We start from the raw sequence: 22,530 nt of genomic DNA on the forward strand, positions 1-22,530 counted from the left end.
ATTTTCAAAATGTAATTAATCTACTAAATTATGGTTAGATGGGCAAACAGTTGAAATAAATATTTTGTTATAACTTTTTGAATAGTTGCTGGTTTTTTGAAAACCCGTTTCTATGTGCGGACAGTGTAAAGTGGTGGTAGAAAGATAAATTCACTTATCACTTTCAGAGAGAGATGTATTACCATGCCCCTTATCACTGCACTAAGAGACATCTTGCCTTGCCGCTTAGCACAGCCATACAGGATATCTTAGCACTGAGATGAATTAGAAGGAGTCACCGGTGAGGTGTAAGGATAACTCACTCCTCTGTTGACTTCTGTCCTTCTTGGTTGTATTGCATCAGTCTGGTGCTGATGTGATATGGTACTGCTCCCAGCAGGATCTCATGAAACCGTGAAATCCCATTCTGGATCAATGGTGCATGTGTGAAGAAAATGGGAAACAGTGATGGGACTAGTAAATAACACATAGCGTCATCCTCAAAATTTCGCTTTTCGTTGATTAGTATGTACCTCATAACGCTTCACCACCAGAGCTAGCTTTGGCGACTGCATTATTTACACAAGACAAAAGTGCCTCCGGGAGGGGACAGCCAGGTCGGCACTTCAGGGAGCATGGAAAGGTGGGCGTGTCTGGGAGTGACATAGCTAAAAAGAACTAAGAACCGAAAGACCTTGAAACGGCAAGATCACACATTCCAAAATGCCCCCTCGTTTGCCTCACTATTTCTAAAATAACCCACAGAACCCAACATGCCACAATATGCACCTACATATATAGAGACCCTCACCTGTATTATAGAGCACTGCCATATACCCCTCAGACCTCTCAACATGCCACTCAAACTTACCCAGATGCACATAACACCTAACCACATACCCCTCAGAACTACCCACATGCCTATTATGCCTCACACACAAGCCCATGCAGTCCGTCAGACCTCCCCCAGATGCTTCAGTAAGTAGGTCACAATATCCCATTTCATACAGTACAAGCAGGGTCTCGCAGTCAGGCATGTACTATTATTATAGTACATTATTAGTTATGTGATTTATATCTAGCAACTTTCTTAAAAATACTACCAATGATGAGGCTATTGCGCCAATGTACACACCCTGCACCTATGATACATAAGCCACTTGTAGCAGGTATCCCTGTTACTGAGTTGTAGCACATTCCCTTATGAAATTCTCCTTAATCTACGTTGTACCTACAGTACATACAATAAGAGAGTTATGCTGCCCATCCACTAGGCGATTAAACCTAGTGATTGAGCGATAACAACCGTCGTTATCGCTCAATCGCTTGGTAATTGCCCGCAAATCGTGCAGTTTAATGTCTAATACGACCAGTGAAGCGCGTGCATGCTGGTCGTATAGGACATCTATCATCGGGCAAACATGCTTGTCAACCTGACGAAAACGTCAGGTTCAGCACGGTACCAGATGATTGATGAGCCTCCACTCCTTCAGTGTAGGCTCATCACAGACATAGAAACTACAGCACAATTACAATGTCTTAATCGTACTGTCGTTTCTATGTCGTGTAGTGGATGAGCAGCTTAAATAATCCTAAGAGGCAAGGCAATAGCAAAGTAAATTTTATATCGCCTGGTTAGAATTAACAATCTGGAGATTGACATATTACTTACATAGTTCTAAAATACATAGAAAAAAAAAACGTAGACAATGGAATGAGGACCAGCAAGTGAAATTATGGGGTTCATAACTCTATTTAGAACTAAGGCCCTGATTCAGAGCCGGACGCTCTGACAGAGCGCTCGCTCTGAATCAGGGCCATCCCTCTTCATTTTTAGTGCGGCCTCCTGGCCGCTCGTATAGCTGTGGGTGACCACCCACAGCTATAGCGAACGGCCCGGAAGATGGTCACGATGGTCAAGACCATAGCGACCATCGGGCTTGTGACGAGACCCTTGTGGTAGGATCTCATTGCCGCAAGCTCTGGAGTGCTTTCGGCTATATTAGAGCCGAGAGCACTCCCACTGACATCACTTGTGATGTCAGTGGGGCCGGCCCCAGACGGCAGGCGTTCCCATGGGAACGCCTCCGTCTGGGCAGCCACGCCCCCGGCTCGCCCGCCAAAGGGGGCGTGCTGTCACTCACCATCAACAGCACGCCCCCTTTGTAGCGAGACCCGGAGCGACGGCTTGCCCGTCGCTATCCGGTTCTCATGCATGCGCACGGCGGAGCCGCCTCCGTCGTGCGCATGCGCACTGGGCCAACATCGACCCGCTTGCGAGCAGGTCTGAATCAGGCCCTAAAACCACTGATGAATCCTATGTGGCATTTAGCTCTGAATCAGGGCCAGTGTGCACATTTCAGTATAGGGAGCCTGAGTGAATGGGCAATGGGACAATTGTCCAGAATAAATGTTTTATGGGTCTATTTACTAAGCAGTGTTAGGAGACAGAGTGAAAAGTGATAAGGTGTCAGTCAATCAGCTCCCAACTGTCATCTCACAGACTGTGTTTGAAAAATGACAGTTGGGAGCTGATTGGCTGGCACCTTATCACTTTCTTATCACTTTTTACTCTGTCTCCTAACACTGCTTAGTAAATAGACCCCAGAATCTGTATTTCTTTGAGAGGAAATTAATAGTATTGGATTCTAGCATGGTATCAAAGTGAACAGATTAATTGGCTAAAACTGTGTTGTACTAAAGTATGTAATTATAATAGAAACATTCAATTTATGCGGTGGATACTGAAAAAGATGGGTTATCACTGACATTTCTTAACTGGCTAACCTTTTTGAGCCAATAACACTTTCCAGTTACACAGAGAACACATGTACTATAGTCCAAGTCTCTCTTTTACCATGAAAAAGAGAGCAATTGAAAGCATTATCTGATACAAGGCTGGTGAAAGGACATACAACAAAAAGGTGCCACATTCTTAGCTTTTCAAATGTCAACATGTTCTACAATAGCTGATTAACCTTCCAATATCTCATATCTGCTTTTAAATCTGCAAAGGGTGACAACTTACTAATATGGTTTGTAGCACCACTTGAAAAATGAAATATCTGAAGACTTACTACACTGAGTAATTTCTATGTATAGAAATATATACTAAATTGTAGGACAGAAAAGGGTTAACAATAAAGTTTTATGACTATGGGCCTAATTTATCAACGAGTTTTATCATTCACAACGAGTGATAAGACTTTTTGCGTATGATAACGGTGCTCCAGCCAATCAGCTCCCAACTGTCATCTGTTTGAAAAATGACAGGAGCTGATTGGCTGCAGCACAATTATCATACACAATGAGTTTTATCACTCGTTGTGAATGATAAAACTCGTTGAAAAATAAGGTTCTCAATCTGATGAATTCCCCATGAAGAGTACCTGAAGGCTATGCTCACAGTGACACTGAGGCTTCACTTGTATTTCACGTCAGATCTCAATAAAAACAGTGATGTTCTTCTCTTGCATACAGTGGGGAGGAGATGTACTGATACCCTTGTCCCATTGTACTCAATAAATGGAAGTTTATTCAAAACAATTTAATTGAAATTTCAAATTAAGCAGCATCTCACCCACACTTTACACTTCTCTCCTAAATGCTGCTCCACAGCATCCTCTCCTCTCTTCAACTGTCATTTTTTTTTTAAATAACTTTAATAAAAATGTTACTGGCCTATACTTCCTTATCCAAAATGGCCTCCTTCCAGTGGGATTTCATCTCTTATGAAATGGCAGTCGTCAGAATCACCTGTAAAGCAGTACCATCTGTGGCTGGGACAGTTCCCCAACTGATACCTTGCAACTGCATGGTATCACATAACTACTTAATTTGAATAATTTGAAAGAAAAGGGAATGAAAGAGACAAATTAGAAAAGAGTTACATTCTAAGAGTACATCTTTAGCTGGTGACTCTGGTATCAAACATTTTGGGTCATTTATAACTTCCTTTTCTGCATGTCTTTATTATTAATATATTGTAATCAAGTTTTTGTTTTTTTGAGAATAACTTTTGTAAAAACTATATAAAAGTTTTCCAAAATAGCAATATGTCAATCATAAAGTTGGCATGAGACATGCATCAGTCTGGGCCTCATAGCAAAATCTGGCGAGTGGCCCAGCATTTCTGCTTCAAAAATATTGTACATTATATAGACATATTTTCACCTGTAATCATACATCACATAACAAGCCTGATTCTGAGTCAGAGACTGCAGCATCCGTGTGTGCGTCTTTTGCTAGTATTTCTTATGCAACTTTATGCAAGTACCGCTACAAGTCGTTCCCTTGTGTACATCTGTGCGGCCGAATGTGCAAGGACTGAGACACCCACTTTGAGCACGCTGTAATTCTGATTGGTGCGTCCTAATTTTCGGCAATGCATGTGACTGAATCAGGCCCATTATTACACAATCTGCGCAACTAAAATAACTATAAATGACGGTCCTATTCCAGTATTATTCATACAGTGTGACAAAATAAATATGAACACATACACAAACATAAAAATATGTAAATGACACAGTACTAATATTAAAATCAAACATAAATGCATTATTATATACAATTTGTATATCGCTAAATTAATTATTGCATCTAATCCATTTCTACTTTACCATACAATAAAAGCTCGCCTCATAATAATATAATAGCAACACTAGTGATATTTTAAAAATGCCATCTCCAAAGCCTAAGGAAAGTGTTCTGATAACAGAATCCAATTATTAATATGTGAACATCAATAAAAAGAATAATGCCACAAAAGTCATCGATCTTATACATTTGTCTTTCATTTTCATATTATATATTTAAAGCCCTGGCTTGCTCTATAAAATCCAATATTAATATCTCAGGTTTCAGAACTGGAGGAGAGGCATATAAGCTAACTTTATTCGCGGATGACTTATTGGAGATCCTATCCATCTAGGTCCCCAACCTGATGGATGAATTCCATAAATTTGTTCGTTTGTCTATATTATTCCAAATACAAAGCTGTAAACTTGACGGCACCTATCCATTCTGTAGACATGCTGAAACATTTTTTTGCCTTTACATGGCACCATTCTAGCCTTAAATATCTTGGGATCCCTTAAGCAGGACTAAGGCCCTCATTCAGAGGCGCTAGCAAGAAGCGAGCGCTCGTTCTGAATGAGGGCGGCCGCTTGTATATTTAAGTGCGGCCTCAACCACTAGCTAAGCTGTGGGTTACCACCCACAGCTTTAGCGACCGACCAGGTTGATGGTCGCAATGGTCAAGACCATCGTGACCATCGGGGCTTGCGATGAGACCCTAAGGTTGGGTCTCGGCAACCGCAAGCCCCAGGGAGCTTCCTGCTCTGATCGAGCAGGAAGCTCCCCACTGACATCACTGCTGAAACCACTCCCCCGCCCGCTACAAAACGGGCTGAGCTGTCGATCAACATCGACAGCCGGCCCTGTTGTAGTGAGCTCCGGAGCGAGAGAATTTCTCTCTTGCTCCGGGGCCTGCGCACGCACAGTGCGGCTGCTGCGTGTGCGCAGGGCCTAACCATCGACCCAGTTGCGAGAGCTCACGACCGGGTCTGAATGAGGGCCTCTATCCCTTCTCTTCAATTACAATTTAGACCCCTAGCCCAACATTGCGGGATGAGCAATGGAACTGGTGAAACACACAATTTATCTTGATTGGGCAGAGTTATTATAGTGAAAATGAATGTCTCCCAAGAGTTTCATATTTCCTACAAGCTCTTTCCATTCACGTTTCCAAACAGTGGATGAGAGATTTACATAACTTGGTCAGAGATTTTGTTTATTTATTATTTTTTTGGGGGGGGGCATATGGAGACCTTGCTTTAAACATGCTACCCTCTTCAGATGTAAACACATAGGGGGGCTCCAACTCCCCCCATTTTCCAACATGCGACAATGCTATTATGCTCGGTCGGGTCATGGACTGGAAGAGGGTAAGCCAAGCACGAAGAACATTCTCTCTCCAGTAACATTTTACTATTTCATTGGTGGTCCAAAGTTACTATAATACCACATCCTACTATTGGCCCTACGATGTGTCTTCCTTTAGTGCCTTACAGGCGAAATGGACGTTGCCGGGTGCCGAGATTTGGCGGGTTTTGCAGCTTAAACACTTTGTTCAAAGCCGAATGATTCGACTGACCTGCAACAGGCCATTAACCCCTTTTGAGGACATGTGCCTGTCCCATTCACGCCTGACGTATTTCCTTTCAAAGGGCTATAAAACTTTTGATTGAAAACTCATTTTTGGAGAATCCTAAATTTATTGAGGACTGAGAAAGGGATTTGCAGAGTTCAACTGGACACTGAAGACCAGCAAAAGATATTTCTTAATACACTTGCCAGCTCTTTTAGTTACTCAGTTATAGAAACTCAATTTAAAGTCTTTTCCCGCTAATATCGGTGTTCCTTTGCTCTCGCAAAATTCTGCCCTGGGGTATTGGCCAAATATTGGAGATGTAACTCAGTAGAAGGCTCCCCATTACATATCTGGTGGGATTGCCCAATTCTATGCCCCTTCTGGGAGAAGGTCATAACCCTTTCTAGAACAATCACAGGCTGTGAAGGTCGTTCAGACTCCTCTTTTTGCTTATTAATTTATACCCTGGTACTGTGGCATCCTTACTCAAATATCTTAACAGTGCCGCAGATAATAGCTAGAATCTGATTGATTGCTATGGGCAATATCTCCACTTCTATAAACTTGCACTCAAGTAAATATACCTTACCCCATTCTTTCTTTTCCCCTTCCTCATCCTGTCTTTTTTCATATGTTCTGATATGTTTTCTGTCATAAGTATTTTAGAAGTCCAAAATGTATTATGTACTGCTGTTTAATGTATTAATTATATACGGATGAATTTCTTTTTGTACCTATTATACCTTTGAACTTTTTGTTTTGATTGTGTTTGTTATAATATCTAATAAAATATATTGTAAGAAAAAAAAATTATACCCACCAGTAATTTCATAACTATGTTTAAAATAATAATATAAAATTAAAAAGAGTATATACAGATAAAGCACATCAGGATATTCCATTGCAATTTGTAGTTTTCCTAGGGGACTGAAGATACAGTATGTATCCCAAACTCCACCAATCCATTTTATGAGGCATTTTATGGTTTGCCATGACACAGGATCGCTGATGATCAATTGCATTAAGCTCAGAAATTATAATCTATGTAAAGAATTTTAATGTAAAAATATCGTATACATAATTCAGCATGAAAAGGTTTAGAAAATATAATTGTACCCTCTTAGAACACCACAAGCAAACCAAACAAAATAAATCTAGTGAAAAGAATTTGAATTATGGAATGGTCTGCGTGCTGTGCAGTATGCATCATTATCACAGTGTTGTGGAAAACAAAGAAGTAAAAGGAAGATTGTAGCCACTCCCATCACTGATCCACTCAATGAGGAGCTAAACCAGCCAATCCATGCAAAATGGTGCCAGATAAGATGGATAAATGATCAGACTTGAATGTTAGATCATTTCCAAAGACTTTATGAGGGGGATAACGAGGGGGGGGGGGGTTATTGCTCTCCAGCGAGGGTGGTTCCAGTGGAGCATGAGCTCAGGGCGCCAAAATGGACAGAGGGTGCCATCCAGGGTCTCCAGAATCCATGGAGTGCTGCACAGTATGGCGGTCACCTGCCTGTTAGTTTTATCTCGGTTTGTTTGCCCTATATCCTAAATAACTACATTTCATGCTCCCTCAAGCTGCCCAGATTGCCTCCCCTCTGGCACTCCCTGATCATCTTCTGTCACCTCCCCTTTCCTGTCAGATTGATTATTCACTTCTCACCTCATTAATTCCCTCCCCTCTCTACCCCTGCCCACTCCTTTCTTATTGGCTTATGTCACCACCTCTCTCTCCTCTCCTTTTCCTACTGGAATCTGTCACCACCCCTCTCCTCTCCTTTTCTTATTGGCTTCTGCCACCAGCCCTCTCCTCTCCTTTTTTAATTGCCTTCTGTCACTGGCCCTCCGTCATTTGCCCCTCTCCTCTCCTTTTCTTACTGGCTTCTGTCACTGGCCGCTCTCTGATTGTCTTTACCCTTCCCTCTCTTTTCTTATTGGTTTCGGTCACCTAACCGCTCTTATCAGCACTTTCCTCTCCCCTCTCCTCTTTGATCCCCTCTCTCCTTCTCTCCTCATTGTTTCATTCATTGTGCTTCAATGGACTTAATAGTTACACATCCGAGGTAAAATCCTAAACTTCAATTATAAGGTATGAGTTTAAAAAGAGTCACTGCTTTGCTATTTAAAGTAATGGTGGTCTTCCCAGGCATGAGCACACACAGTGTTTTTTGAAAGGTCTTATAAAAAAATATTAGGAGACCTAAAATAATAATAATGGTGGTAGAACAGAACATGATTAGTGGTGCTCACATTAATAGGTGCAATGTATATTTGTGAAGTAGGAGCATAGTGGAGAAGGGACCTTCCTATAGGTGTTCCCACTCCAATGAAAGCTGCTTGGGGCAGTAATTGCAGTAATAAGCTGTACACCCTGTGGAATTTCACTGTAGCACATGTACTCTGTCAATTTAAGTTAAATGATCAGAATATATAATACAATCTCCTCTATTGACTAAAAACAATGATTCAAAGGAGATAAAAGTCAGATTCTAGGCGCGATACATAAATAAAGCAGTTTGAAAGGAGCTACCCCTTATTGTCAGATCACCAAAGCATTTTATTCGCCCAATTGGACCTCAACGCCCAGCACGATACTACCACTGGCACAGGCTGGCTATACCCCACTGGCACAGTTCAGTACAGAAGGGGCGCTATGACATGCACTTTCTCCGGGAGCCATGGCTCCACGCTACTCCTCTGCTTGCACTGCAACATGGTTTGCCCAGGTACACAGTTACATGCTATATCTCACTCTATTCCCAAACCTGAATCAGGCCCTCAATGCGCAGGCATTGCCTGAAACTCCTTACCAGCAGCAATAGGTTGCTTGTAAGTGGGTGATAAATTGCATATAAAAAACATTCCAAACTGCCTTAATATCGACATATGGAATGTTCTATTTCAAGGTGCCATCACAATTGTTAATAAATAGACCCCTTAGTCAACACTTCATCATTTGATTCTATTTTACAAAAGGTTATGTGACAAAGGACTGCATATGAAGCCTCATTTTAAAACATGTATCTATAATATATATTTCAGTAAAATTACTGTATATAATACGTAGCAGTAAAAATAAAGAATAAGGGGCCTATTCATCATAAGTAAAGTAAGGTTTAAAGCACAGTTTTTACTTATTTATCTCCATTTTAAGTATCACAGCTATTCATGTAACACAGGAGATATCACTGATATCTCCTGGTTACAGTGCAGATGCGTTAATTTCCACACTCCCCATACTTTAGACCCCCAGGAAGCGGCGATAATGGGTCCCAAAGTGAGGACAGGGGGTGCTAGTCGCTGATTGGTTGAGCTGGTTGCTGTACAGATATATATATATATATATATACATACACGATATGGAAGGCAGCATATGCGCAGACAGGAAACCAGACAGCGGTAAGGGGAGAAGGAGGAAAGTATCTTTATTCCGAAAAACTGTCTCCGCAGAAATGACAGTTTTTTGGAAGAGATAGTTATGTAGAGGAGACATTATGAATTGCTCAGAGATTTATGGAAAAGTCAATGCGAGTTCTAAACTAAATTAGCACTATACAATTTTTAGTATTGATGAATAGACCCCTCTGAAAAGTATTATCTTTCATGACAACCTCCCACTTCCCATTGAATTCATCAATCTGCACAACTCGATGTCTGTCCTATTCCATTATTGCTCATACAGTGTGACAAAATAAGTAGCATATATAAACATAAAAAGCAGTAAATGACAGCACTGATAAAAAAAAAGAAAATACATCACTTTGCTGCAAAAAAATGAACTATTGTATTTTATAAAATCCATTTGTTCCCATCATAAAAGCCCAGCTCTTAACACGAGCTGCACAAGTGATATTTTTAAAATGCCATTTTCAAAGCCTGAGGAGCATATTCTGATAATAAAAAAACAATTATTAATATGTAATCATCACATAGACTGGTTCCAAAATAATAACCATAAATAATTTCAGATCTATAATCTAGAAATCTGGTATACAGAAATAGCAAGAAAAAAAATAAGAAATTGAAAAAGCCAAATAACCAAGTTCTGCTTGATGACAATGGAAAACACAGAGTTGGCATCAACCCCAACAATTACTGTGAGGAGCTCTGTTAAACAATTTAGTAAGGAGAAAAAGGGCAATGTGCAATGACAGACCCAGTCGTGAGCACTAATAACCAAGGCTGCTCATGCTTTTCTTCTTTTCCAGACTCTTTTCATTTAGCGCTAAATACTTGCCTACTTTTTCAATCCCCCCTCCAACTATAATCTCTCTGAATCTAGTTTTCAAAAGTAGGCAAATATGACAGTTTAGTCATATGTATCGGGTGCAAAATGTGAAAAAAAATCCCTTTCTGTTATGGCTCCCTCTGGCCAGGCATAAAATATGCGGTGTTGCAATGGGGGCAGTATGCTGCAGAGAAACTAGGGGTATTTAGCTGTTAAGCATGGAAAGCATTAAGAGTAGATGTGTGTCGCATACACACAGTACGATATCTTTGAACAACATGAACGATAACTATATTGTTCAATGATATATCATTCATATCGTTCATTTTTATGCAGTGAACGACCAACGATGCGCTTTCCGACATGAACGATAACGATATCTATGATCGTCCGTACATGCAGACCAACTTTTACGATATTGCCAACTTTGCCTGTTCAGAGATGTGGCAGGATGACTTCACTGAAAGATATCTTTTAAGTCGTTGGTGGCACAGGTCGTACCATGTGTATGCACCTTCACCTGTTTGAGTGACCCAGCCTGCTACATGTGATTATCCAAACAGAGTAGCTGTGAATAACTCCTTTAAGAAGGCAAGATGGGAGTGTTGTTTGCCTGTCAGTCTGGGAGGGGACGAGGATTTTAAGCTTTAAAAGACTGTTTGGGGGCACTTATCTGTGTGACCGATGCTGAACAAGCTGGCCGGTGGCTAGAGAGGGAAAGTTCTCAGTTCGTAATAGGGGCATTTGTCAAGTCACTGTATGAACCTGAGAACCTTTGTCAACAGCTCGTGTGAGCATGAACTATGTAATGCTGACTGGCCTATGGTTATCCTGACTAAATAAAACTTGGTGCAGAAGCCCAGAATCAGTGTGCATACTTCTACTATAAGGCTTCCTTACCACAGTGGGCTGATGAGAAGACCTTTGTGTGAAAAAAATTAAACACATCCCTCCTACCCTTCCTAGTGCTTACAGTCTATTATGGAAGCAGTGATGACTAACACATTGGCAGTAATAGCCTGGCAATCATTAACTGCTTTGGCATGCTTGCATTTGTAAAACTACTGACTAGGCTGCAGGACCCCCTGTTCTAGTGTGACCAGCTCAGCATTGCGCTTTTGTTGCCTCGTTTTGTAAGAAAACCCTATGCTCTTTGTCACCCCTCCCACTCTCCCCACCCCGCGCTTTGGCAGTAAGCACATTCTATCTTGAGCTGCAGGTATCTTAAAATACGGGCACCTCAAAATACAAATTATAGGTTGCATGTTATAGCCATACTTTGATGCATACATTCAGTACTACTCTACCTGTGCCCACATGGACTCATAAAACCAATAACAATACATTAGAAATTTACTTGTCTTGTTTACACCCCCATCATCATTCCTTTGCACAATTTGTTAAAAGCCTATGTGCATTTCTCCATAGAGATCAATTATTCATATTTGAGTTTTCATCTCCCAGGTCCATGTGGACTCTTAAATGATTTAAAGTTGAGTGCTTCACTATTCTGGATTGATGAGCGCTCAGCAACTGATAAATATCCATGTGAATTATCTGCCCAGTGTTAGTAGAGTTCAGAGCAGATATGCACATTCAGGATGAGCATAAGCAGTGAGCAATAGAAAACACCAAAGCTTAATGAGCCTGACCCTCCTCTAACCCAAACACAGGCCGGTGGAATCTCCAGCGTCAGCAGGCTAAGCTCACCATTCATTCTATTATTAGTCAGGAATAGGGAAAACTTTGAAGATTAATTTTGCACAGATCTGAGTACTGAATACAGCAGATTCAGCATAATTGCACTGAAAACCATAGACTCCATATTTACAAGGATTTTAAGCAAATGCAAGACCCACATTATTGAGGGCTGAATGAGCAAATTAGGTCAATGTTAAGTTCCGTGAGGGGCTAGATCCAAACTAAAAAAATTTAATTTTTTTTTTTTTTTACTTTTGCACGTATTGTGACTTCAGACTACCTAAATCTAGTAGCTCATCATAGTTACACAAAGCAAACAACTACAGATAACACAGCACTAAATAAGGCATGGTTATTTACATTGAAGTATAAGTTCATTAATTAACTTCACTGACTGAGGGCCTGATTCAGAGATGTATGCAATGCCGATTTTTCCGCAGATTGAGGGATTGTATGGCACACGTGCAGTGATCACTTTGCGATTACGCCCACACAGAGGATCCATTCGCAGTGAGTGACAGGAAGTCACCATTTGGGGGCGGTAACAGGGGGGGGTTAGAAAAACGCAGCTGTGTCTTTTCGTTTAAATGCCGTTACTTGGGCATGCATAAATTACCCATTGCGATCTCCTACGCAGTATGAGAGCCCTCTGCATGTGTCAGGAGAGCCTCTGTATTTGAGTCAGGTCAAATTTGTCGCAAGGGCTGCATGGCTGGTTGTTGTGTATCAATGTTATCGATTATTATTCTAGTATGTGACATAGGATGCTGATGAGAAAGCAGCAGTGGGCGTCCCTATGCTCGGGTAAACTTTGGCTTACCATTTATATAAAATATTTTCGCAGCTGAATTCCATGCAAAATTTTAGAACTAATCTAAATAATACATATTACATAGAGAAACGTGTGTTGCAATTTCAAACTAAAAAGGTAAAAAGACAGAATTAGACTGGACCGGGGGAATGGCAGGAAATGCAGGTCCATGCTTCAACTTAGAATTGATCTATCAAGTCTAACAGAGAACAAAATGATCTCATACCTCCTACAAGCTTCCTCCATAGTCATGTTATTATCCAGTCACTAATAATTGGGTGAATAGGTAATATAATAACCAATTCTAATGACCAATAAATCCATGTTAGGATGGCCCATGTAACTTTTAACCTAAGAGCAAATAAAATGTACATCATTTCCCCTGTGTATTAGCCACATTAAATATTCTCATTAATCCAGAGTATGTAAGCTATAAAATGATTTTAAACAAGACTGCTCTGGCATGTGTGATTGGTTAGATACCTAATTTCTCCCGAACCAAATGTTCTAGGGACTATCAAATCACACTGGACCTGTGTACAGAATTCAGGTATATTTTTTTGATTTTGGAAACCCCTAGCTGTGGTAGAAATTAAATTTTTTAATCAAAACCAGATAGATTATGATGGTGCCTTTTAACCCTGCTTATGATTGGTCACACCATTTGTTCAGACAACTGTTTAAATATTTCAGAACCAAAGAAAAAAGTAGGGCTGGTTGCTGGGGCACTCTTGTATCAAAGACATTTTTTGTATATAGAATATAACTTTTAATAATCAATATTAAAATTTGAGAAGTTCCCCACACTATATCCGGTTTATTTATAATATTAGATATGGAGTGTGGCGAAATGATTTTCTATTATTTGTTTATTATCGTTTTGTATTTTTTTAATTTTTATTTTTTATTTAATACAAGGGTATCAATCTCCAGCTATAATATGTCATACAATTTATGTATGTGTCAAATTTTTCTAAGTAGATGACTAACCCGATACCCTGAAAACACAATCCAAACCCTGATGGTTAATTGACAAGATCATATGTGTGTAGGAACAATAAAGAAAAAATTATATGCTGTGTAACCATTCTTTTCCCAATTCACCTCCTATATATTTTACCTACAGCACCTGATATTCCCTGGTAGTCTCCCACTCAGGTACTAATCAGGCCCAACACTTTATAGCTTCCAAGATCAGACGAGATTGGGCATATATAGTGTGGTATGGCTGTAGGTGTATTGCCAAAGCGTAATGGTGTGAAATACCCTGGTGCAACACAGGTATCCTGTATGTAGGACTATCTCATGAGAGGAGTCCACTTTGTTAGAAATACAGAATCCAAAGAAAGTATTTGCATGTAGCATACTTTAATTGTTCCACAAGTAGATCATCATATTCATACATAAATTATAAGTTAATACACATGTCTTGTCTAATATTTGTACATAACCAAATTGTTCTAAATGCCCTCTAACATACAATTAAATCTGTTGCCTTTTAATCAATGAGTTATGCCCGTTAAATATGTTAACCATATAGAGAGGAAAACATACTTTGGACCAAAAAACCAAAGAGAACATCAGTTGCTTCTTATATTATATCCATAAAGCTGTGTTCAATTTTTACAAGGTCTATGAAATGACATAAATAATTCTATTGTCAAAGTTTAAAGATTTAAACACCTTGTGCATGTGATAATCTTATTCACACCTGCTCAAAAAGTCAGGCAAGAAGGAACATCATATACCAGGATATTACTGTTAGAACACAGCACCATTGAAATGTGAAAAGAGAAGATCTTTTTGACAAATTTAAACCTCTAAGATATAGAGATTGTGTTTTTTTCATTATCATTCCAATTGGACTAAGCCTTTTTACAACAAACATCATGGCAACATTTTCCCTCAAAAATGAGTTATTAATTAAAAGAAAGATTCCTGAGAATTTAGAGGACATTTTTTCTGATTTCTCGTTAACAGATACATCCAAAGATAGTTGGGACATGGATCTCCACAAATTGAGGTCCACTTTACAACGAAGAACTAGAGTATCTTGGGACATAACGACCTTAGAGAACTATTTAAAATACAAAATTACCCTTAGGGGTTTACGACCCAAGACTTTCCCGGCTTTCAAATTGGCCACTGATAGTCTGAACAAAGATTGGGAAGCAATTCTTCTTAAATGCTCCCAAGACCTGATGTCTCTTCTCATAAAACACAACCATATCACATTAAACGAATGCGAAAAAGAAATTGATGAATTGGGGAAGAAATTGGAAAACTGGGAGAAAGACACTAGGTTTCAGAAGACTTTCGAGAAATATAAAAAAAGAACTTGAGACATATGAGCTTGAAATTATTGAGAGGAAGAGACATAAATTCAAGAGGGATAGACGAGATTTCCAGACTGGGAATATTTTCAGATGGAATAAAAGTAACGTCAGGAGGCCAACCTTTAAACCCCAAAAAACCTATACTTCATCAGAGATGGAATCCTCAGGGGGAGAGGACTTTTCAGAGCAGGATATGACTAGACCCCCAACTTCAACCAACATCAAGATATATATGAAGAACAGCACCCTTCAGCTTCTTTTTTAGGACTAGGAAGAGGAGGAAGAACGAAATACCGTACAAGAGGAAGAGGAGGCGGGGCAAGAAGAGATCCAGAGGAACAACCAGATTGGAACTGTCAGATACCACCCAGATATCCAATCAGGACCCCAAAGAGATAACGATCATCAATCAAAACCTGAAAGTTATTAATCACTCCAACAGGACACTTACAGAATTAGAAACTTCTATCCTAAGAAAGGGACTTTCATTTTCTCCAACAAGATCTTTCGACCGATTCGGGTGGGAGAAGGACCTTAAATTGTTTGGTCGTAAACTTCTTTTAAAAAAACACTTTGCAAACCATAGAAGGGACTTATTAGAAAACCCAAAACCAGTTCTGGACAATCTATCAAGCTAGAGATAATGTTACTCTGTGTGAAGAAGATTTGGATGCTTTATCTATATTAGAAGAACTCCAACAAGACAGCATCCTAACAGATGCAACATTGAATCAAACCAGACCTTTATGCAAGAAAAAATCCCATTTCTTTCCCCAAGAACACATCAGTCCAGAAGTAAAGATCTTCCAAGAATTAGTGAAAAGGGATCTGGACATACTCTATCAGAAGAACAAACATCGAAAACATGTGAGCGGTAATTTGAATAAGGAGGAAATTAAAACACTCAAAAGATATTCAACAATGGGAAGGGGTGGTTATCAAGCCCTCCGATAAAGGAGGAAATGTTATCTGGCCCACAGACATGTATCTGAAAGAAGCAATGCGCCAACTGAATGAGGAGAGCTGTTACAAAAGGATTTTATTTAACCCAACCAAGAATTTCACCACACTCTTCAACAGACTGATCGATCAGGCCCTAAAGGAAGGGATTATGGGATTATTCTTAACCAGTATTATAAGAATATTTGAAGATTCTCAATCCTAAGGTTCCAACATTCTATTTGCTTCCTAAAGTTCACAAGAACGTCCATGAACCACCCGGTAGACCTATCTCAGGGATAGGGGGGCTATCCAAGAAAGCCAGTAGATTTGTGGACCTCCACCTGAGACCATGGATCAGTATACACAATCTGTCGTAGGATGGTGGCGGTACATTTACGACATACTGATGATATGGGAGGGAGATGAAGAAACACTTCTAGGCTTCATTAATGAGCTTAATAAGAATTCCATCAATTTAAGATTAAACCATCATTTCAGTCAGATTTGGGTACCCTTCTTGGACTTGAAAATTTATAAAACAGGGGCAAGATTACATACGGTACTCTACAGGAAAGAAACCGCAACCAACAGCCTCCTACATCAAACTAGCGCACACTTTTCACCTACAGTGGAAAAGTTACCCAAAGGGGAATATTTACGGTTAAAATGCAACTGTTCAGAATCACAGGTATATAAACAGAAAAGTGTTGAACTAACTGAAAGACTAATTAGAGAGGCTATAGTAAGAGGAGTATTAAGAAAGCCAAAACTAGCATCTCCCCCATTCATAGGGAATCTCTAATCTTTTTGGAAGACACACACAAAACAGCGAAAATGAAAACAAAATCTGAGGAGCTAATATAATCCAAAAACATTGGTCTATTTTATATCTAGACAAAGACGTATCTCATACATTAGGCAACAAGGTGGCCATGGGATGGTGGAGATCTAAGAATTTAAAAGACACCTTTGTAAGTAGTCACTTTACCAAACAATCAACAAGTGGAGGAGCATTCAAAGGATCTTTTTCATGTGGGTCTTGTAAGGCCTGTCAATACATGGTTAAATGTGATAATATCATGGACAAATACGGCTACAAAATCCTGCTGAAGGACTACATAAACTGTAATACGTCAGTTGTCATTTACTGCATAGCATGTAGTTGTGACATGAAATATGTGGGGATGACCTCAAGAATATTCAAGCATAGAATCCTCGAATCAAGCATAGAATCCAGGATCTATTAGGAACGTCTCATCTGACCTTACAAAATGTAGGAAACTTACTTCGGTGGCACGTCACTTTCACAATTATCATAAGGGGAATCACAAAGATCTACGGATTTTTGGATTGGAGAAGGTCAAGCTTGGAATCTGAGGAGGGGATATAACGCAGGAACTAATCAAACGAGAGAGTGAATGGACATTCAAATTAGGTGCTCTCACTCCCAATGGAATGAATGAACACATCAATTATAGTAAATTTTTATAAATATATAAACTTGATGCACTTGGGATCCTGCTCCCCTCCTTCCCTGCCTCCATTTATTTTTATGGCCATTTTTTTCTCCTTTTTACATAATCATACTTTTATAATCTTATATTTTATAGAAAATGTGGCATATATTTAGGTTTGACTTTTGGACAATACAATATTATGTTTTATAGTAAATTTATGCATGATGCTTCCTAATAGTACAAATTTTGAGTCCATAAAATTTATAGGTTTGGGTTGCTTTTTATATATATAATTGCTTTCTGCTCCTCACTCATTTGGTTTTTACACATAAGGTTTTTGATTACCATCACAGTTTTTCACATTACACGATTTTACCATTATTATTTTATTTCACTCACTCATTTCAATATGTCACACTAATATCATTTTACACTACTCTAGATGATGGTTGTTTAGCACCCTACAAAATTTGTAGGATATGCACATCAATCTTATGTATCATTCCATTTTTTTTCACCTTACACCTGCTCATTTCACATGGGTTATATTATATAAACAACCCCCCCCCTCCCTCTTTTGTATTGGTTCTATGTAGTGTTGTACACCCACAATTTAACACTTTTATTATGTACATACACTTTAGCGCATACATACTTTTTTCCAGATATATCTATGTTGAGGCGTGTGTATATGTGTATGCATGGGCACACACACTTTCACATACTTTAGCACCTCCTTTACAATTCACAACAATTATAAATGTAACATAATGGTTACACCTCTTTATGGATGATAACCCTCACAATTTCTGACGATACAATACTCATGAATAAATTACTACTCTCACCCCTTATTTAAAATTCAATAGTATAATTTTCATCACCCTTTATTACTTCAAATACCTATGATTATTATATCTATTTATATATTTATATAATTTTTTTTCTAGATTTTAATAATATTTTTATTGTCATTTTATTAATTATGTTCTTTATTTAACATTGGCCAGTTGAAGGATCTCCTCCCGTTTATGATCCATTTCCCAATTTTTGTAGTCTTCTCAGCAATTTTGCTTTTTGCTCCCCATCTACAAACATACATATACACAATGCTTAATTATACTATTTTGACTAATAATCCTTTTGTTCTCTCTAATTTCTAATTTCCTTAAATGTCTTCTAAACCGAGGTAAATAATGTCTATTCTCATATCTACATGTATTTAAGATCCATGGCTGGAATTAGTGACAATCCAGACTATTAGAGGTCAATATACTGAATCCTCGATTCACTAACATATCCGAAACCTAACATAATCCCAGTGACATGCCTGTGGGCGGGATTAAGAAGCACATTAAAATCCGCTCAATAGCAACTACAGACATGACTCAGAGAACTGTTTTTTTTGGTCCAAAGTATGTTTTCCTCTCTATATGGTTAACATATTTAACGGGCATAACGCATTGATTAAAAGGCAACAGATTTCATTGTATGCTAGAGGGCATTTAGAACAATTTGGTAATGTACAAATATTATACAAGACATTTGTATTAACTTGTAATTTATGTATGAATATGATGATCTACTTGTGGAACAATTAAAGTATGCTATATGCAAATACTTTCTTTGGATTCTGTATTTCTAACAAAGTGGACTCCTCTCATGAGATAGTCCTACATACAGGATACCTGTGTTGCACCAGGGCATTTCACACCATTACGCTTGGCAATACACCTACAGCCATACCACACTATATATGTGCCTTTCCTGCAGTCAATGTCCAATCAGCATAGGCTGATTAAGTAGGGGATTCAGATTCAGTGCCTCTGCAGTACAGCAGTAGAGGCTGCACCTTCCAGCAGCACTCACTACAGGAAGTCAAGTACCTACCAGGCAAGTAAGAATGCCGGGAAGGATGGGGTCGATGGAGGAGGAGTCTATGGCGAGGAGCGCTCAGTGCACCATCAAATAAGGCAAAAGAAAAGTGGAAGTCAGGAGGCTACAGAGCAGTAGTTGTATGTGTGTTTTCCTCCACACAGCCCGCCCTCCACAACAGGAGCAATGCGGGAAAACAAGAGGTCTGTGACAATGTATGATAGGTCACAGAGCAGCCACTGAGGGGTTGGACATGTATGTACAGTAATCAAACTGCACATAGTTTCCCGGAATCAGTATGATTTACCGCCGGACCTATGCCCGGCGGTTGGAATCCCGACAACGGCATCCCGGCAGAGGAGGAAATCCCGATCGTCCTAAGGTAAGTATTGACTGACCTATTTCTACCCCTAACCCTAACCTTCCCCCCTCTAAGTGCCTAAACCTAACCCGCCCTTCCCAGCCACCTAAACCCAAGTCCCCCCTGGGGGTGCCTAATGCTAACCCCCCCTTCCCCCCCTAGCCTAAACCTAACCTCCCGAGGGGGTGCCTAACCCTAAGTCCACCCCCGGGAACCCTAAACCTAATCCTCCCCCCGCGGCTATTTATGTTACGACAGACAGTAGTGCCCCTTTTACACAATGCCCATAGTAGTGCCCCTTTTACACAATGCCCACAGTAAGTGACCCTGATACACAAAGCCCACAGTAGTAGTGTCCCTTACACAATGCCCCCAGCAGTGGTGTCCCTTACACAATGCCCCCAGCAGTGGTGCCCCCTATGCGGTCCCCTTAGTAGTAGGGCCCCCTATGCAGTGCCCTCCCCAGTAGTATGCCCACCCAGTAGTATGCCCCCCATTAGCAGCCCCCCCAGTAGTATGCCCCCATAAGCAGGCCCCCAGTAGTATGCCCTCCCCAGTAGTATGCCCCCATAAGCAGGCCCCCATAAGCAGGCCCCCTGTAGTATGCCCCCCAGTAGCAGGCCCCCAGTAGTATGCTCCCCCAGCAGTAGGCTCCCCAGTAACAGGCCCCCTGTAGTATGCCCCCCCAGCAGTATGCCCCCCAGTAGCAGGCCTCCCAGTAGCAGGCCCCCCCAGTAGCAGGCCCCCCCAGTAGCAGGCCCCCCGTAGTATGCCCCCCTGTAGTATGCCCCCCAGTAGCAGGCCCCCTGTAGTATGCTCCCCCAGTAGTAGGCCCCCCAGTAGCAGGCCCCCTGTAGTATGCTCCCCCAGTAGTAGGCCCCCTGTAGTATGCCCCCCCAGTAGTAGGCCCCCTGTGGTATGCCCCCCCAGTAGCAGGCCCCCTGTAGTATGCCCCCCAGCAGTAGGACCCCTGTAGTATGCCCCCCTATTAGCAGGCTCCCATACACAAAAAAAAAAAAAACTTACCTGTATCCCCGCTCCAGCCGCCGTCCGCTCTGCTGCCACGCAACGAGGAGGGAGCCGGAAGACGGAGCTCATGAGTGAGCTCCAGCCGGCTTCCTCCGTGCAGCAGCCAATGAGAGTCTGTGTTACTCTCATTGGCTGCTGTAACAAACACACAGCTGCCGCTGGCGGCTGTGTGTTTGTTCTGTGTAGGGCAGACCGCTATCACAGTATTCTGCCCTACACTCGAGGAGCCCTGCGAGAATCCGACATCAGTCGGCCGCCGTTCGGCCCCAAACGGGGATCCGAGTCAGGTGGGGAACACCCGAACAGCGTTCAGGTGGACTCGGATCCCCTATGTTCGGAGCGGTTCGGATTGCACAGAGGGCCTGATTCAGAGCCAGACGCTATTTGCGGACGGTCGTTACAAAATAGGGGCCGGCTATTTAAATTGAGCGCTCGCTCATTGCGGTTTGTTGATGCCTCTATGTCTGAGCGAGCGAACAAAAAATGCGCTCGCTACTTTGTAAAGACGCCCCTTTGCCGTTCGCATCACACGTCATCTCCGGTATTTATTAGATTAATCAGGTACATCGAAAGGCATCTGAAATACTCGCAGTGCTTGTGGTAGGTTTTTCCTACCGCAATCACTGCGAGCATTTCAGGCTAACAGACAACCAAGTGACGTGGTCGATGACACTCCTTTACTAATTATGCACTCCCATTAAATGCCCTTTTTACCGTTAGGCACGCCTGCATTCGGATCTCCACTCCCCCGTTTTCAAGCACCTTCCCCTCTTACCACTCTCAAACGGTACATTCTGACAATCAAATTAGCAGCCCCTCGCTGTTTTGCGAGTGCTCGATTTCCGACCGCAATGACTGGTTTGCGCATGCGCATTAAGACCCATATGCATGCGCAGTTGTGCGAACATCGCTCATAGCGAACGGGCGGCCGCTTACGAGCAGCTCTGAATCAGGCCCAGAATCCGTACCGCTCATCTCTACTAAATATCAATGATGCAAAAATCTTCTCTACAATATGATTAAACAGTGCATATACAAGCCAAAGATACAGCATATGCCCAGTAAGTGCTTTTCTGTGATTGGCCTGAGCACAGTTTGACACCCATAGAGATCAATGGGAATGGCGATAAAATGCATAAAAATATATGTTGGTGCAGGAAAGATCTGTGACACTTTTTAAAAAAAAGATAAGGGACGAGAAAGGCATTTTTGCTGTAATAGTGGTGTGGAGAGCCGTGCTGGGATCAAGGGGCTGATCCCAGCATCGGTACAAGTCATGTGTCCCCTGCAGGACACATCAGCGTCCGGCGCTGGGATGCTGTGTTTGCTCCCAGTGTCAGGTAAGCAGAGGCTGCAGGTAGCTGGCGCTGGAACGGAGTATCTGCCACCAGCGCCGGTCAAGTGTCGGATGCAGTGTTCCATACTTGGCTCCGGGAGCGGGTTTATTGTAGCCCGCCGCCCGGCAGCCAGGCCATAGACCTGTACCCAATTCAGCAGGGTGTTAGGCCCTATACAATAAGCCCCTTGGTAGGCAGGCCCATAGGACTGAGCCCTGAGGAAAGTGGCCCTGGGCATTAGGCCCCGGCCACCACCTGAGCTATGAGTAAAGTGGCCCTGGGCATTAGGCCCCAGCCATCCCCTGAGCCCA

At 41.2% G+C, this 22,530-nt stretch overlaps 1 protein-coding gene and 1 pseudogene across 1 annotated transcript in view; both read right to left on the reverse strand.

Moving 5' to 3' along the window:
- The window catches only part of CPNE8 (copine 8), a 357,582-nt gene that overhangs the window by 271,072 nt on the left and 63,980 nt on the right, over nucleotides 1-22,530 (reverse strand). The gene's annotated exons all lie outside the window — the stretch shown is intronic.
- On the reverse strand, nucleotides 14,000-14,118 carry LOC148515247 (5S ribosomal RNA; annotated as a pseudogene).

Source organism: Taudactylus pleione, unplaced genomic scaffold, assembly GCF_031769625.1.
Source record: "Taudactylus pleione unplaced genomic scaffold, aTauple2 ptg000251l, whole genome shotgun sequence".
NCBI classification, from domain to species: domain Eukaryota; kingdom Metazoa; phylum Chordata; class Amphibia; order Anura; family Myobatrachidae; genus Taudactylus; species Taudactylus pleione.